Consider the following 10,421-nt stretch of genomic DNA (forward strand, 5'->3'; position numbering starts at 1 on the left):
GATATTTGCTTCATAGAATGTGTTGGGTAGTATTCCTTCTTTTTCTATATTTTGGAAGAGGTTTAGTAATATAGGTACTAATTCTTCTTTAAAGGTTTGGTAGAATTCTGATGTAAAGCCATCTGGTCCTGGGCTTTTCTTTTTAGGGAGATTTTGTATAGTTGATGCTATTTCAGAACTTGATATAGGCCTGTTCAACATTTCCACTTCGTTCTGGCTAAGTCTTGGTAGGTGGCGTACTTCCAAGTATTGGTCGATTTCTTTCAGATTTTCATATTTCTGAGACTAAAGTTTCTTGTAATATTCATTAAGGATTTTTTGAATTTCTGAGGGGTCTGTTGTTATTTCATCTTTACCATTTCTGATTGATGAAATTAGAGATTTTACTCTTTTTTTCCTGGTTAGGTTGGTCAAAGGTTTATCTATTTTATTGACCTTTTAAAAAAACCAACTTTTGGATTTATTGATCTGTTGTATAATCCTTTTGTTTTCAATTTCATTTAATTCTGGTCTGATTTTGGTTATTTCTTTTCTTCTGCTGGGTTTCGGGTTGGAATGTTCTTCCTTCTCCAGTTGCTTGAGATGTCCCATTAAGTTATTAACTTCTTCTCTTTCCATTTTCTTGAGGAAGGCTTGCAGTGCTATAAATTTCCCTCTTAGGACTGCCTTTGCAGTATCCCAGAGGTTCTAATAATTCATGTCTTCATTGTTGTTTTGTTCCAAAAATTTGGTGATTTCCTTCTTAATCTCATCTATAATCCCTCTATCCTTCAGCAGAAGGTCATTTAGCTTCCATGTTCTTATATGGGTATGCAGATTCCTGTTGTTATTGAGTTCAACTTTTATTCCATGATGGTCTGAGAAGATGCAAGGGATAATTTCTATTTTTTTTTTAATTTGCTGAGGTTAGATTTGTGATCCAGGATGTGGTCGATTTTGGAGTATGTTCCGTGGGCTGATGAGAAGAATGTGTATTCAGTTTTGTTGGGATGAAATGTTCTGTAGATGTCTGTTAAGTCCAGATGTTGAATGGTTAAATTTAAATCTAAGATTTCTTTGCTTAGCTTCTTTTTGAAGGATCTATCCAGCACTGCTAAAGGGGTGTTAAAATCTCCAACTACTATGGAACTGGAGGAAATCAAGTTGCTCATGTCTGTTAGAGTCTCTCTTATAAATTGAGGTGCATTCTGGTTGGATGCATAAATATTAATAATTGAAAGCTCATCATATTGAGTATTACCTTTAACAAATATGAAGTGTCCATCCTTATCCTTTCTTATTTTGGTTGGTTTAAAGCCTATTGCATCTGTGAATAGGATTGCAACACCTGCTTTTTCTGCTTTTCATTTGCCTGGAGTATAGATGACCATCCCTTCACCTTGAGTCTATATTTGTCATTTAATGTAAGATGAAATTCTTGTATGCAGCAGATATCTGGCTTGAGTTTTTGTATCCAGTCAGCCAACCTGTGCCTCTTTAGAGGACAATTTAAACCATTCAGATTAATTGAGAATATTGATAAGCCTTTTGCGACTGTGGAAGTTGGAATTTGATCAAAATTTTCTGGGTGTTTTTACTTTTGTGGTGGAGGATTATGCTGGTCTTTGTGGAGGATAGGTCTGAGAATATCCTGGAGAGCTGGTTTAGTTGTGGCAAATTTCTTCAACATATGAATATTGTTAAAGTATTTAATTTCTCCATCATAAGTGAAACTCAGTTTAGCTGGGTACAGGATCCTGAGTTGAAAGTTATTTTGTTTTAGGAGATTAAAAGTTGATGACCATCCTCTTCTAGCTTGATAAGTTTCAGCAGAGAGATCTGCAGTTTTTCTAATATTCTTCCCCTTGTAGGTGATGGTTTTCTTTCATCTGGCTGCTTTCAGAATTTTCTCCTTCATATTAACACTAATGAAATTGATTATGATGTGTCTGGGAGACGTCTTACTTGGGTTGAGTCGTGCTGGAGTTCTGAAACTGTCTGCTATCTGAATTTCAGAATCTCTTGGCATGTCTGGAAAGTCCTCCTTCATAATCTCATGGAGAAGAGACTCTGTGCCTTGTGAAGCCAGTTCGTCACTTTCAGGGATCCCTATAAGATGAATATTGGTTTTCTTCAAATTATCCCAGAGCTCTCTGAGAGAGTGATCTGTTTTTGCCCTCCATTTCTCTTCCTCTCTCAGAGTTTGGGAGTGTTCAAAGGCTTTGTCTTCTATGTCAGAAATCCTTTCATCTGCTTGCTCCATTCTGTTACTGAGGGATTCTACTGTGTTTCTCAGATCTTTGAGGGCTGCAACTTCTTGTCTCAATGTGTCAAAATCTTTGGTCATTTGGTCTTTGAATTTGTTGAATTCTTGAGACATCTTTTGGGTTACTGCTTAGAATTCTAATTCGATCTTATTTGCTATCCAGATTCTGAATTCAATTTCTGACATCTCAGCTATTTGTTTGTGCATGGAATCTTGTGCTGTGTCTGCCCCATTGATCCTTGGGGGAGTTGATCTACTCTGATTATTCATATTGTGAGAGTATTTCCTTTGATGTCATCTGATGATTGTTTTTCACCATTGCCTCTGGGCGTCCTCAGAGTTGGGGTGGTGTCTCTCCGAGATTAGACCCCAGGAGGATAACTCTATTGTTGCTGTATCTTTGTAGGGAGTGACCCTGTGTAGCTCCTCTGGGGCTGCCCCAGCCATGGAGTTCTGGATGTGGGAGCAGCTCCAGAGTGTGATACCCCCAGATCCAGCAACAGGGCGGGGGGGGGCGGTGTACATGGTTCTGGGAGTGCCTGGCGCCCAGTGACTTTGGCACAGAGGGCCCAAGGCTTCAGCAGTCTCTGGCCAGGAGAAGGGCTCTGCACAGAGGCAGGGTGGAGGCAGAGAGGGTACAGAGGGAGGACACAAGGTTGCATGGCTCCCTGAGTTCCTGGTCAGGGAGTAGGGAGGCCCAGCGTGATGGGTAGTGAGTCCCTGCGCAGCTCTTACCAGAGTCCAGGAGGGCGCAGCTCTTTCAGAGGTCTGGGAGGGTCCCAATGCAGCTCTTACCGGGGTCAGGGAGGGTACCGATCATGGGTCCAGGCACAGCTCTTCTGGAGGTCCAGGAGGGTGCTGATCACAGGTCCTGGCGCAGCTCTTCCCTTCCTTTCCACTTTTCCCTCCTTCCTTTCTTTCTCCCTCCCTCCCTTCTTCTGAAATGGAGAAAAATTAACTCACCCAGCCTATTCTCTAAGAGGTCCCCGGGACCTAGGTGACATGAGGCTAGCTGGTCATTTTAGGTTAGAATTGGGACCCATGGAGCGATTCCCTCCCTTTAAGCAGGGGCCCAGCTCTGTGTCTAGCAACCAGTGTGGTGATTCCCTGACATGTCATCACAGACAACCTTCCTGGCTCAAATCACTTCCCGCTGTGCACCCATAACACACAGATTGGAGGTAACTTTACTCTGGAGAACCAATTAGCACAGACCCAGGCTGGGTAATTACAGTTTGATAAGATCCTTGCAGCCGATATCCAAGGCAGATAAAAAGCTAGGAAGCCATTTCTCAGCAGGACTTTGGAGGAAGTGTAATACAACTCACTATGCTACCTTCCTTTCTCTGCCCTTGGACCCCACCCCTGCCTCTCTCAAACTTTAAACTGGTCCCAGAGAGGAAGGGGACGGAGGGAATTAGAAAAGTCGCGGCCAGGGAGTGAACTGCTGCTGCTTTCCCAGGGCCAGGTCACCTGCCTCCCTGCACCAGCCTTCCTTTCAGCATTAGGAGGTTGTTGTTTTTCAGAGTTGGGGAGAGGGGATCAACTCAGGCAGGATGCAACCCACAGGTGCATGCAAATAATTTGAGGACTGTTTGGTATCTGTGGGCATCAGACATTGCGGAAAGTACACATGGACCTTTTCTTTCTCACCAGCTTTTGTTAGTGTTTGTGTGTTTACAGTGTGGCCTGAGACAACTCTTATTCTTCAAATGTGTGGCAGAAAAGAAAAAAAGGTTGGACACCCCTGAAGGGAGAACTGAAGGGTTCTATCCTGAGTGGCCAGATGAGGAAGGGGACTGTGTGTCCCATCTTGGTAGACAGGCAGGTGCCACGGGCTGTGCTCACAGTGTTATGGAAGAACCCTCCACAGTCCTTACACTCTCCAGGTTCTCCAGTCTCCTTTCCTCCATAGCCTTTGAGCCTGTGCATTGGTGGTGGCTGTGTGTGAAGCTATTTCTCTTTAGCCTCTTACTCAACGCCACCTTTTCACCTACCTGGAGCTCCTAAACACTCTTCACTAGCCTCCCCAAAGCTACCTGGGTCTTCCTTTTTAAAATCTACTTTATGTACTGCAGCCAGAAGGACTGTTTCAAAATGTAAATCTGGTTCTGTTGATCTCTTACCTAAAATCCTTCTAGGGCTCCCCATTGCCACTGGGTGATGTGCAAACATGTCATGTTTGGGCTTTTTCACCTTCAGACTCTTAAGGAGCAAAGCATTAGAGATATGGTCGAAATCCAATGTGTACCATTCTCCACCTCCCTTTTTATTTTATTTATTTATTTATTTATTCATTCATTCAGAGACAGAGTCTCACTATGTCACCCTCCGTAGAGTGCCGTGGTATCACAGCTCACAGCAACCTCTAACTCTTGGGCTTAAGTGATTCTCTTGCCTCAGCCTCCCAAATAGCTGGGAACACAGGTGCCTGCCACAATGCCCAGCTGTATTTTTGTTGTAGTTGTCATTGTTGTTTAGCTGGCCCGGGCCAGGCTTGAACCCGCCAGCTCTGATGTATGTGGCTGGCGCCCTACCCACTGAGCTATGGGCCCCAAGCCCCTTTTTATTTTCTGAAGTTTTTGTTAGTCAACTTTTCCTACTTGACTTTACATTTTATTTTTTAAATTAGCAAACAATAAAGTTGACTTTATTTTTACTGTATGGTTGTGCGAGTCTTAGCATGTGAATATACTGCTGTCACAATCAGAATGCAAAACAATTCCATCATTCCCACAAACTCCTGTTGTGCCCCTTTGTAGTCACACTGTCCCCACTACTACTGTTCTCTACTACTATAACTTTCTTTTAAAGATACGATGTAGTGGGCAACAGATACATGTGCTGAAACTTGCACAGGTAAATCAGAAAGGATGCTGTCAACTGCATTTCTTGGAAATTAAATAATGGACCATGACATAGTCTATCTTAAAACTTTCGTAGTAACCCATGTATGAAAAAAATCTTCATTGTCACTAATAATCAGGGCAATGCAAATTAAAACCACAATGAGATACCTACCACCTTACCCCTGTCAGAATGGCTATTATTAAAAAACAATGGATATGTTGGCATAGATGCAGTGAAAGGAAACGCTTATACACTGTTGATGGGACCGCAAATTACTATAACCTCTATGGAAGACAGTATGGAGATTTCCCAAGGAACTAAAAAGAGACTTACCATTGGAAAAGTAGACCTACCATGTAGCACCCCACTACTTGGTATCTACCCAAAGGAAAATAAATCATTTTATCAAGAGGCACCTACACCTGAAGGTTTATTGCAGCACAATTCACAATTGAAAAGATGTGGAGTCAAACCAAGTGCCCGTCAGTTCCTGAATGGAAAAACCAAGTGAGTACTGTGCACATACCACAGTTTGTTAGCATGGAGTACTACTCACCCATAAAACAGAACGAGTTAATGTATTTTGCAGCAATTTGGTTGAAACTAGTGACCACGACCTTAAGTGAAGTATCTCAAGAAGAAAAAGCAAACACCACACGTACTCCTTAATGATCTGGATATAAGTCATGATCACACACAGGCACTGAAAGAAGTAAACATTGTTGGAAATCAAGAAGGAGGGCTCAGGAGCGGAAGGGAAGAACCTTCCTAACAAGTACAAGAAATAATATGCAGGTGATGGGCACACTTATAGCCTTGACTAAGCATTATAAAGCTATCTATGTAACAAAAACATGTTTACTCCCCTGATATTTTGAAATTAAAAAGTTTTAGAAAGGTCTGGTATAAATGGAGTCATGCAGTATATCACCGTTGGGGGCCAACCTTATTATTGCACGTGTCAGCAGCTTCTCCTTTTATGGCTGTGTAGTATTCCCTTGTACGGATGGATTGGGCAAGGGAATGCTACTTTGCTTCTTTGTCCACTCTCTTGATGCCATGGCCCCTTTGTCTCCTGACATTTTTCATGTTATTTCTTTTCCTAAGGTCATTCTTCCCTCCCTCTTCCCCTTTGCCTGCCAAATATCAGTTTGAGACTGGTATTGTTCAGATACGTAGTATCATTTGGGGTGCCTCTTCCATAGGGACACCCCCTCAGACTCTAGGCTCAGACTCTAAGTCCCCCACACCAGGTGCTTCTACCCACCCTGTGTTCCTTCTGTGAACCCAATCCTCACACTTTAAAGTAGTTTTGATTCATTCACTTGCTCTCCACCATTCAGTTAGCACCATAAAGGCAATCATGCCATTCCTGGTCTGTCTCTACCATTCAGCAAGCACCAATGAATATTTGTTGAATTAATGAATACTACTCTCTATAGCCTGATATTATACCAAACAGTCAGTAAATCACAACAGCTGTCTGTTGAGTTAAAGAGAAATGCTTTTTGGTGTCCATTCCTCAATAGGTACATATCTTCATTTTGTTTTTATTTTGGTTTACACTACTCAGACTACTTTGCCAACCTTTCCTAGTATTCCAAGCCAGCAGCCCCCTCCCTTCTTTTTTTTTTTTTGCAGAGTTGCAAAAAAAAAAATTTAGATAGTCTGTAATAATGACATAGTGCAATTAGATAAAATTATAGATAAATGATTGGTATGAAGTGAAATAGAGGAGGAAGAAGAGTAGGAGACCGAGGGCAAAGCTGGACCCCCAAATTCATGGCAGAAAGTCTGAGCTTCCTAGCAACCAAAGACAAAAGGGAAGCCATCAGGAACACACTTTGTATTGCCCATTAGTGAAAATTATACCAGTTTGTCTGGAGATGCTGAAGCCAAGGGAATTGTCCCATGTGGAACTTCAAAAAGGGATGTGGAGATCTAAAGGGCATTTTTTTAAAGTGGTGTTTTTACCTTAAATCTAATAACTAGACTCATGCAGCCTTTTCCTGAAGCAGCTCTCAATGCAACCTTTAAACAGTATGCCTAAGCACAAGTCAGGAAATCTGCTTCTGCACGAGAGAAAACCATTTACTTGGTCCAGATACACAGCATTGATCATCTAGTTTGATCCAGGGATAAAATTTAGTGTACCTAGTAGAGTAGAGGGGTTACATGTCCTTCAGATAATCCTCCATGAATGATGTTTCTTGCACCTGGGTTTTTCATGACAGCCAGCAGCAGACAATTCGAGTTTACATTTCCCAGCAAGGGTATAGAGCAGTCATTTTCAGTGGGTGTGCTGCTGAAATTTTAGAGGATCATTAAATTATTTTCAGAAGAAATTTAAAGGACAGGAAGAATATTCTCTTTCTTTTTTTATTCTTTTTTTTGGGGGGGGATCAACGTAATTTAAGTGTGCCACAGAAATTGAGCTATAGATTTAAGTGTACTATGGGATAAAAAGGTTGAAAAACCTTTGGATGATGTTAGCATTCTGCGTTGCCAATGCAGGGCAGGCCCACATCTTTCATAAATCAACCAAGTGGGTGGCAAGATTGGCTTCCTCTCATGAGACCAAGCCTCCTGACCAAGGCTCTTGCTTGATCAATTTGCCATGTCCTCACCAAGCTCAGGGGAGTCACCCACACAATACAGGTCACGGAAGAGAAACTGAGGCTGCTTCTCTCCGTTCCGGAGTTCCAGGTATGTGCAGTGCCAGGAAGATACTTTTGGACAATTTGGTTCAGTTTCAGGGGGATTTGGACAAGAGAACTTTAAGAGAAGCCCAGATCCTGAGATGAGATATGCCCAAGAGATGGTGAGTATCAGCTAACGTTTGGATACAGAATACATTCCCACTCACATGGTCTTTTCACTGGTGTTCACAAACGCAGTGCAGAAGGTAGACTGGGCGAGGCTTATTATCATCACTCCCGTTTTATAGATGACAAAGAGACACTTAGGAAGTTAAATAAGTCGTCTGAAGTCTCCAGCATAATGTGTCAGAGCCCAAACACTAGTTTTCCTGGACTCAAATCCTGTGTTTTTTGCACTTCCCATTTAAAATATTAACATACTAGAATACTACATGTTAATGTAGTATAATGATTTCCTAGAATAATAACAGAGAGGCAACTTTTATCTTTAGATCAAGGAGTTTCCAGCTATAATAAAAGGGATTTGGATTAGACATTAGGAAGATATTTCTGCCAGGAAGAGATATGAGTCATAAGAACAGGGCACTAAGGAGACTCTGGAATTTTCTTACTTGTAACCTTTAAAAATGTGAGTACTGCTCTGTTTAGAGAATGATTTGGGAGCTGTCCTATTTAGAGACACCCATGTCTCCCTTGAACTTTACTTTGCCTTCCACCTTACTCTTTTGTAGCCAAACCTGGGCACCTGGGGGAGCATCAGTCTGGGCACCTGCCATTCACTCATTCACTCATTCATTCATTCATTCATTCAGCAATACTTTGTGTGCTACCCTGTTTCCCTGAAAATAAGACAGTGTCTTATTTTAAGGTGTGCTCCCAAAGATGACAGTGTCTTATTTTAAGGTGTGCTCCCAAAGATGCGCTAGGTCTTATTTTCAGGGGATGTCTTATCTTTCCTGTAAGTAGGTCTTATTTTCGGAGGATGTCTTATTTTCGGGGAAACGGGGTATATTTGAGCCTCACAGGAGATATTTTTCACCTGGGATACGCAGATGAAGAGGACCTAGTGAAGGGACTAGTTACAGAGGTGTCAGCAGGCTAAGGGACCCAACAGGCATGGTGAAGGATCAGAAAACAGGAATATGAGGACAGCCTCCCTCGAAGGAACAGTGTTACTGGAGCTCATGAGCTCACGGAAGAGGAAGACAGCCATGGAGGAACCCTCCCACCAGATCCTCAGTCTTGAAGCAGGGAGGGAGTCGGGGAGAAACCCTCATCTTCCTTGCACCCACCTGCCTTCCCATCTCCCTCTGATGCCCCAGTGGCCGCGCCCCACAAAGCCCATCATCAGGAGAACTGGGAGGTGCCATACCCACAGGTCAGCCTCCTGAGGGGGCAGGGAAGAGGGTTAGAGAATGGACTGGAGCAGGCAGAGGGAAGTGGCCAGTGGCCAGCATGGTGGGAATGACATCGACACAGTCCCTGCCCTCCTCTGGCTTCCATCTGAATGCGGCAGGCAGACAGTAGACCCACAAACAGAAAGGGGATGGCACAGCAGCAGTGGTGACAACTGCTACAGAAGAAAACAGAGCAGGGGGAGTTGGAAATGGGGACAAGAGCTACTTCGGATACAGGGGTCAGGGAGGCCTGTGAGGAGATGACATTGTGCAGAGCCCTGAGTGATGTGGGGGACTGGCCCAGTGGTCCCTGTTGCAAGGCCTGGCAGCCTGATTCCGGAGAGGGGACAGAGAACCTTACTGGGAAAAAGCGAGGGGGATGAAGTGAAGGCGGGTTCCACGGAGGTCCCCTCCCCCAGAGCTGAGAACAGAGCCTGGATGGAGTCACACCCCCACCCCCAGTGGGGCTGCAGACGCTTTGGGAAAGGACAAAGGAAGAAACACCACAGTGGGTGCACTGGGATCCCTGCTGGTAAGCACAAGCCCCATCTCAGCTCCGCTCAGCCTGGCCGCTCGCACTGCCCGCCTCCCCCCCCACAACCATAACAACAGATTCATTCTGAATGTGGCGGAAGCGTGTCAGGCCGTGCGGGGGCTTCAGAGCTTACTCAGCGAGAGACAAGAGTGGGGAGGGAAGGCTGCTGTTACCGATTGCTAGGCAGTGACCCAGAAAATGTCTCAGACTCCCATGGCTTCTCCCCAAGAATTGGAAGAAAGTGGCAGCTGGTGGCCAGGTGGTGTGGCACCCACACCCAGCCATGGTCGTTCTCCACAGCAGTCTCAGGGCTTTGAAGTGGTCTATAAATGGGATTGTGGGGTGCTCACACCCACCTCTCCCTAACTTACACACACACAGCCCCCCCATCTGTCTCTCTCACCCTCCACCCTCCGGAAGCGCAGGATTCCATAAGAGCATATAGCAGGAACACAGCACTTCTATATATGGTGGTCCAGGAAGGCTTCCTGAACGAAGTGACATTTAAGCTGAGACCAGATAGCAAAGCAGGAATTAGCCAAGCAAGAAGGATGTGGGGAAATATTCCAAAGCGGAGGCCAGGGGTGAGAGAGAGCACACAAGGGTGCCGGGGTCAGGAACTGAGCGGAGCTCAGAATAGACAGGACGGAAGTTGAGAGACCCTGGTGGCCATTCCCTCTCTCCTCTGGCCCCTCGTGAGCCCTGAACTGGAAAGGCAACAGTCACTCTTATCT

Source organism: Nycticebus coucang, chromosome 6 (genome assembly GCF_027406575.1).
Source record: "Nycticebus coucang isolate mNycCou1 chromosome 6, mNycCou1.pri, whole genome shotgun sequence".
Classification (NCBI taxonomy): Eukaryota; Metazoa; Chordata; class Mammalia; order Primates; family Lorisidae; genus Nycticebus; species Nycticebus coucang.